We start from the raw sequence: 9,276 nt of genomic DNA on the forward strand, positions 1-9,276 counted from the left end.
GGGTTATCCCCAAGTAATATATTTGACTCGGTCGTGGTTTAACATACCCAAACACGTGATACGGGCCTCCTCACCCTGGGTCTTCCCCAAGTAATATATTTGACCCGACCATGGTTTTCAAAATGGCGTTACATAGCCCAAAACTTGAAAAGAGTGAAAATAGGCATCATGAACTCAATTGACACGAGGCACCAAGTCACCACGAGCTAGAGGGCCCCTAAGTTATTCCACAACTCACGCACCTGTCGGATTATATACAATAGTTACTAACGACACCAAAGGGACTCGTTTATCCTACGAGGCGTTCTAATATGGTTCAAGTTAACTAAAGCCTTGACCTCACCACGTTCGATTAAAACAGCCCCCGGGGCCCTATATTTACCAAAACAACCCATAGTTACTCCCGAGAACAAAGACTTCCAAAATTACCCCTGGAAACACTAGGTGAGACTAATATGCGCGTTTAAGAGTTGTTTAGGTACTTAAAATCCAACTCAGTCCCGTGTGGACCCAATTTAATAAATTCATAGCCAACAAGTCCACACGACGCTACACGAGTTGAATGGGTCGGTAAGTCGCAAGCACAACTCACCAACTATTCAATAAACGCGAATACGCGTTGTACCAACCCGTTTTAGTAATCGACAACCAATTCAGCCCCGATACATATAAAAATAATTTTCCAACAGCCCGTAAATCGAACAGATGTCAGCCGAACTGAATAGGTCGTTAATTACTTCAACACTTGAGTTAAATGCAACAATTCACTATTCCAGACAACCGAATACCAACTTTCAAGCTACAACTAGTTGACCAATCAAACGAACACCAATTCACATAATTGTAAAGTATGTTATACTAGACATACCTAAGAAGATTTTGGTGCAAAACAGTCCCGAAATTGCTCAATTGGACAGCCACCTGGTTAGCCTATAACAAGCCATTTATCGATCAATACGCGAGATATAATGACAAATTAAGGTGTAAAAAGACTTCAGGGAACATGGGACTAACCGTCAATTGAAGTTTTACACCCTAATCTTGGCTGCACAAAAGAAAAACGAGGGGTTTGGGGCTGCTGCTTGCTGCCGATCGGACACAATAGAGGGGGGGTTTAGGGTTTTGATTATATTATAATTTTAACGTATCGGAAAGATGAGAGGGTCAACGAGGAAAGTCGGAAGTGTCCCGAGAGATGTACATACTTTACATGCTTTAAATCGTTTATCGGAAATTAACAGGTGTTACAAGTCCACCCCCCTTAAAGTGGGATTCGTCCCCGAATCCCGATGTGACAGGAACAACTGCGGGTAGAGTTTCATCATCTCGTCTTCGGACTCCCAAGTAGCCTCGGAACCCCTACGGTGCCTCCCCTGCACCTTCACCTGCCTAACCACCTTATTCCTCACACGCCTTTCCTGACAGTCAAGTATAGCGATAGGTTCTTCAACGTAGTTCAACTTACTATGAAGCTCGATATCACCAAGAGTCACATGGGCCTCCTCATCTGCTAAACATTTCTTCAAATGAGACACGTGGAAAGTAGGATGAATCCCCACGAGTTCGTCGGGTAAATCCAGTCTATACGCTACCTCACCAACCCGTGACAAGATACGGAACGGACTAATGAACCTCGGACTAAGCTTCCCCCTCTAACGAAAACGAATAATACATTTCCAAGGTTAAACTTTCAACATAACCCGATCACCAGCCTCAAACACAATGGGTCTTCGCCTTCTATCCACATAGACTTTTGACGATCCTGAGTGGCCTACATAAAAGCCTTAATCTTACCAAGCTTCTCCGTCGCAGCCTGGACCACCTCTAAACTACCCAACTATTTCTGACCAATGGAGCCCCAACAGACTGGAGTCCTGCACCTACGCCCATATAACATCTCAAACTGAGGCATCCCAATAGTGGCGTGGTAACTATTATTATAAGAAAATTCGACCAATGGTAAGTGACGATCCCAATTACCACCAAAATCAATTACGCAAGCTCGCAACATATCCTCGAGAGTCTGAATGGTCCTCTCGGATTGACCATTCGTCTGCGGGTGATAAGCGGTACTAATGACGAGTTTGGTACACATCTCCTCATGAAATTTCTTCCCAACCCTAGAGGTGAAACGAGTATCCCTATCTGAAACAATAGATACAGGCACCTCGTGCCTAGAAACAATCTCATGAATAAATACAACTGCTTGGAATTATAAGTTTCTCAAATCAGCAAGAAGTGCGCGCTCTTAGTCAATCTATCCACGATTACCCAAATGGTGTAATAGTTACCCCTTGGAGTACGACGTAGTTTAGTCACGAAATCCAACGTAAGATGCTTCCACTTCCACTTAGGTATTTCCAGGGGTTGCAGTTTCCCGAAAGGCTTCTGGTGCTGAGCCTTAACTTGTAGACACGTCAAACACTTACTCACGTACTGAGTCACCTCATACTTCATCGCATGCCACCAATAATTCTTCTTCAGGTCTTGGTACATCTTGGTCGCGCCCGGATGGATGGAATAGCATGACTTGTGTGCTTCATCCAATATATTACTCCTAAATCCCACATACCTGGGTACCCATAAACGACCGTCCTTATACTTCACCCCTGTCAGGACCGGGAATAGGGTGAAACCTTATAAAAGGTTAACAAGAACACACCGACTCGATAACTCAAAGGCCTGTTGAATATCCCGGCGGAATCAGGATATACAACTAGTGGGAAAGAAGGAGTGAAAATAGCAAACACATAACAATAACAGATGATCAATAAAAGAACATTCAAAGACAAAGATTCACTGTATTTAATATATCATTAATGGAACAGTGAAAGGAATGTCTACGGTTTCGTGTATGATGGCGGCGACGGCGGTACGAGGAAACAAATAGAATATTCTTTTGGAATGTTTCTCGTATTGTGTGTGTCCTTATCCGTGCCTTAAATGGAAACCTAGGACCCCTGTTTATAGACCCTGACATTCCTTCTAGAAGTTACTAATCATTACATAATGAAATACAAAATAATACAAGTGTTAAGTCCTCGAGCAAGCTAACAGTCTTGCTCGAGCAAACTCACTATGCTAGGTATGCTCGATGAGTGTCCTCGAGCATACTTTACTTAGAATATCTTTAGTGAAGATATTCCCTTCCAGCAGACTTCATCCTTCTTGACTGGTCCATGCTTTTCTCAAACTCGTCCATCGAGCAAGCTCATTCTTCTTGATGTCTTCAGCTTTTCTTATTCAGCAATCTTTAGCATGCTCGGACATAAATCTTTCTCGGGAACTGAACTGTGCTCGAAGTTCTTGCTTTGATCACGTGACATCTTCTTATTGCATCCATGCTTGTCCCCATGTGCTTTATCATCCTGTGCTCATAACACTTGGTTAAAACTTGTATGTTCAAGCTGTTTGCTCGATTGGCAATCCATGCTCGATAAAAGAATACTCTTACTCGTTGAAGTGTAGCTTGCTCGAAGCCTTAACATTTAGAATAATCAACCATTTAAGGTTCTTAAGACCTTCCTCGAAGTAGTAAAACCATACTCGATCGTCTATGCTTGCTCGAAGTCCACACTTAGCCGTTTTCTGAGGAGGTTGAGAAGATTCCAATCTTCCTTATCATAAATCCGCCCCAACAATCTCCCCCTAGATTGGAACAAGCTCAGATGCACCAAAACATACCTTCATAGACTTACACATGTATCATACATCAAAAAAATATATCATTTAAGAACATGTCATTTCATTACATAAGTAGGAATTTTGCCACTAGGGCATTACAAATTAAAGTTTTTACATCAAGTACAAATTAAACAAAAATACAAAGATAAACAGAAATAAAATTGATTTTCTTTGAGCTCCATTATGTTATCTTCTTCTCCTGCTCCACGTATCATCATTTTCTTTCAATTTCTTTACGTAAGCTGCCTTTGTTTAATCATGTCTAGCTCTACGGAATCAGAGGAGTCAAATGGAAATTTTGCAGTGATCAAGTCCTGAAGGTCCTGTGGATGCATAAATTTCAGACCTTCATCATGTCTTATCATAGAAATGGGTATTCCAGACTCGTTTCTCAAAGTGATCGAATCATTATGCTGATTGTACGTTATGTACGTGATTCTTCCAAATTGTTGCACCATTGAGTTGGGTTCCTGCATCACTTCTCTCATCGCCAAGCACTCCTTCAATGTCTTCCTTTTATAGTTTGAGGTGCTTGCTTGGGAATTTCGTTTCTTGGTATCAAAGAGTGAGAGTTCTTAGATGTGCACTTCACTAATCCTCTTGTTTCTTTTCTCTGTCTCTGCTTTGCTTCATATTTCTCTTCTCTTTGATTGCAAGAATGGGAACCCCCTTTCTGCTTGTTCTTTTATAAATCTTGAGAGATCATTTCTTTGCTGACCAGATGACAGACTTCTGATTTGATTGTCATACAATGTCAATTCAGCCAACTTGGTTAATTGTTCTTTTGTGAAGTTTCTCAAGTCATCTATAAAGATGATAAGATGTTCTTCTTTATCTTCAGTAAGAACCCTCAAGGTCTTGGATCGTTTATCAAAGAAGAGATGTGTGGACAAGTTTAAGTTCCTTGGTGGCTCAGGCCTTACAACCTCAGACCTTGGGGTTCTACTCTAGCTTCCTTGTGTGTTTGTCGTTGTTTGATGCAGCCCCTCTTCTTCGTACCATCTTTTGATAGTTTCATTAGTCTGTATCAGCAACCTTGACATACTAACTCCTTTCTTGTGTAGAGCACTCATCATTTCAGCTCTTACTTCTTCTTCGGCTCCCAGCTTTGCTTCCTGCAATTTTCTTTGTGTCTCCAATATAGTTTCTGCTCTCTATTGTATATTTCCATTAATTGTTCGTGAGGCATGTTTTGAAACTATTCTTCTGTCATTCCTTTCTCCATAACAATGTTCTTCAGTATTTCTACACTCTGAGGATCCTCAAACCATCTTTTCACTTCTTCTTCCTTCTTCTTGGCCTCTTTTCTTTCTCTTGCTAATCTCATCCTTATCTCTTGTTCTCTTTCATATGCTTCCTGAATTTTCTTTTCTTTGTGAGACTCTTTCACAAGATGGATTTTTCATATAATTTCCTCATCAACTGACTCTGAGGTCATAGACCCTTCTGATTCATGGTTATCTTTATCACCAACTTCTTCTATGATTGGTTCAGATGTGTCTGTCAGCAAGAATTGGCTTTTCTCCCTCTGTTCTTGTCGTTGCTCCTCTTGAGCCCTCCTTGCTGCATCCACAGTTTCCGGACTGTACTCTTCAGGATGTAGTACGATGTCATAGTATGTTCTTAGCATTACCAATTGTGCAATGAATCTGACATATACATTCCATGGCATCTTTGGTCCCTCATCCTTCTTAGGTTCTTCCCTTAATCCCAGACCAGTCTCTTGTTCATTATCTATTTCCATTTCAATGTTGATGGGTTCAGTTTCATGCATTTCAGGTTCAATTATTTTAGGCTCTTCCTGTTCAGCTATCACAGGTTCTTCAGTTTTGTCCTGTTCTTGTTCATCAATATTCATATTTTCTCTTAAGGCATCAAGTGTAGCCTTTATCGCTTCATCTGCCTCTTTCAGCCTCCTCTCATCTGCCTCTTCTTTCTTTTTCATGTTTATAAGTGCTTCAAGCACATCCAGAGGTATTTCCTCCTCTTCCTCTTGATCCAAAGACTCTAAATCTTCATTTATCAATCTCATTGCTGTCTTCACAAATTCAACTTCTTCTATGTCTGGATCAATTATATTTTCTCTGTGCAATATGTCATCAGATTGAACATTGTGTTGGGGAAGGGGATGTAGATCATCATCAGTAAATGCAATCCCCTTTCCCTTTTCTTTTCTCTTCAAAATTTCTTCTTCAGTTTCTTATTTTTTTTATCCTCCCCCTCAACATCCAAATCTCCATCATCATATGCTTGATTTAGCATGTTTAAGGCATTTGATGGTCTAACCTCCACCACTTCCTCTTTAGAACTCTCATATATTTCTCCAATCACTTTTAAGCTCTCTACACCTTCAGTTTTCTCCCCTTGTTTTGGTGCATCTGAGGTCTTCTCAACTTCAGACTGCCCCTCTAGGGTTCGAATTTTCAATAGAGCTTCATTCAGTACATCTTCCAATGCAGAGTTCCTTGCAGTCAGTATGTCATTTCGTTCTTTCAACATTATGTTTTCAAACTCAAGTTTGGCATTCTCACAAACAATATCATATAGGTTAGGGCTTGATGGTGGGGTTTCTTGATTTGGCTTTGAGGCGGGGTCAGAGAACGGTTCAGATTCAGTAGTTTCAAGATATGGGACCGTATATGGTTCAGAGGATGGGGTTGGTTGAGTTGGTGGGGTAGTTTCAGTAGCAGGTTGATCTTGAGTGGGTTGGGTTGATGGTGTGGGGATAGGAATGTTATCAGTTGGTGCAGTGTCAAATAAAGCAGGTTCAGTGGTGGCTGGTGAAGAAAAAATATCATTATTAGCATCATCTAGCTCCACAGAATCTGTGTCGTCATGGTAAACCTCTGGTGGTGGTGATTCTGGTGGAGTTATCTTCTGGATGGTTGCAGAAACATCTGATACAACACCTGCTATAAATGAATCATCATCCACTTCTTCTGTAGCTTGAGTGATCGGACTCACAACTGGTTCATTTATCTCCTCATGGACCTCCATCTCTGCATTATCTGCCTCATATGCAACTTATTCAATCAAAGGCACATTTTCCTCAATTACCTCCTGTGCATCATCATTATTATCAATCATCATGCCATTTCCACCTTCCGGACCATTGTTCCCATCATCACTATGATCATCATCATCTGCACCATCATTATCTTCATCATCACTATTCCCCGGGGTTCCAGGCACATTAATAGCACCTAGAGCTGGTACAAGCAACCACGGGAGAACAGCCCCGTCATCATTATCAACAAATTTACTTTGAGCATCTTTCATGCTTTTGCAGATATTCGGATCTTGCAACCTCAAAATCTGTCCTGTCCTTTGAATTTTTGGTAGAGCTTTGTTTATTAAGATCTGTAGAAAGCGTGGATACATAAGAAATCTTTGATTGACTTGCTTCTCTGCATTTGATGCCAACCGCTAAAAGATAAGTCTGGAAATGGTGAAGGGTTGCTGATAAAGTATGGCAACTGTGAGAGTCCCAAGCTCTCTAGTTAACAAATTCCAAGTCCCTCTCCTAGGAGATAGGGACTGAATAACATGATGAATCAGGAACCTGTAGATCAATGGAAAACTCCCTTTCTGAAATTGTCCCTCTTTTACACCTCCTTGATAACCCATAGTCTCTTGAAAGACACGCAGCAATCTTGGAACCGAATATAATTGTTAAGCTCCAAAGTTGTCATTGAGGTCCAATGCAGCTTAAATGGAAGCTTCTGTAATTTCAATGTCATTGTTTAAAACAGATGCCTCGATCCTATTCCTGTTCACATCACTGACATAGGTTGCTGACTGCCAAAAGTCTGTAAGATGGTTCCTGTAGATTGTGGGGTTTTCTGTCAGCGCTATTATTAAATTGGAGTTTCTTAGAAAATTTATCATGACTTCCAACTCCATGTTTTCATCGTCGAGCTCTAACTGAGCGCACATATTGTGCCTCTTTTCAAATTTTAGGGCCATCAGTTCTGCAAGATAAAACATATGTCAGTATATAAAATCACAAAACTAACAATCGAAGAAATGAGTAGATGATATTAGTGTCTTCAATAACCTGTTCCGTAGTAATATGCCTACCTGCAAAAACAAGTAAACAGTTAGTCAATAATTCAATTAGAAACCCTAATTCCGAAATTGGTGCAACGATAATCGAATAACGATGTCTTACCGAAGTCAAAATAGAGCTAATGGCTGTAATCGAAGTAAAATCAAGCAAGTATTAGAGCAATCGAGCAAGAGGAAGATAGCACGAGCAAGAAGTTTTTTGTGGTTAGGTTTAAAAGAGGAGGAAATATGTGAAAAAGTTTCCAAGTCCCCCTTTTATACCTAACGTTTGGGTGGTACAGTACCTTGGTTTGTCGTCCAGTGCACGACAGTTGTCATTTAATTCAAATTTAATGTACCTCCCTTGCTCAAGCATACAGCCAAGGTAACAGCTGGCTCCATCTGTACATGAGTACATAGTACCACCTTTGCTCGATGTACTTGGAATATTCTGTCCTTGATCACTAATGTACTCGAGACAGATTGCTCGACAAGACTTATGCTCAATGCCTTAGCCAAATTTTTAATGATCATCATAATACCTGCTTGAGTATTAAGTCATACTCGAGGTGTAGTGTGCTCGACTATACTTGTCAAAATTTAGTCAATACAAATTTCTGAGACACACCAGTAATCCAACCTTACTCGACTATACATCATGCTCGAAATACTTAGAAATCTATCATGACAATAGCCTATGCTCGAGATGCATTCTTAAGTTTTAGAGCCTTTGCTCGACTAACTTAGATTATAAAAGCTCAATTGTGCTCGATGTACCCTAATGCTCGAAAGCCTTAGCATATTAAATCATTCCTATGCCTGTACTCGAACTCTCATGCTAACACCTTCTGAACACTTCTATGCTTGAGACACTGAAATGTTTCCTACCATGCAATCATGCAAACATGCTCGAAACACAATGATTTTCATCAGATGCTCGAAAATAAAATGCATGCTCAGAACACTTAATAGCAAATTTTCAGGTCATGCTCGAAACACATACATTACTATTCACTTCATTTCAGGTGCTCGTAAGTAAGATGCATGCTTGAGACACTTAACAACAGATTTTTATTAGTATGCTTGAAGGTAAGATGCATGCTCAAAACACTTGATGATTCATACAAGTCACATAAGATACTTGACACAACGTTATCATGCTTAGTAACTAAAGTTCTTCTACTCGAATTAAAAATCATCATTTCAATTTGATGAGCAGACCTAAACAGTTAGTTTAAGGTGAAATAAGAGATCAAAATACAGTTCAAAAGAAAATTCAACATAGGATCAGACTATTTAAAACACGATCACACCACTTCATGGTCAGTGTTATTATGACATAAGTCAGGTTGACAACAGGTATACTTAGCATAATGGTCATTGCCTTTTGTGATACATTTAAGATTCAATTATTACCTAAGTTAGGAATGGTTATTACTGTATTTTCAGATTGCTTCTAATCTCTTCTCAAAGCGTATTTAGCTTTCTCCAAATCACCCCGAATTGACATCGACCCCCTGATGCCCTGGTCAAAATTGATTTTTG

Source organism: Bidens hawaiensis, unplaced genomic scaffold, assembly GCF_021521415.1.
Source record: "Bidens hawaiensis isolate Kalapana, Puna unplaced genomic scaffold, B.hawaiensis_p1.1 tig00419438_1, whole genome shotgun sequence".
NCBI lineage: Eukaryota > Viridiplantae > Streptophyta > Magnoliopsida > Asterales > Asteraceae > Bidens > Bidens hawaiensis.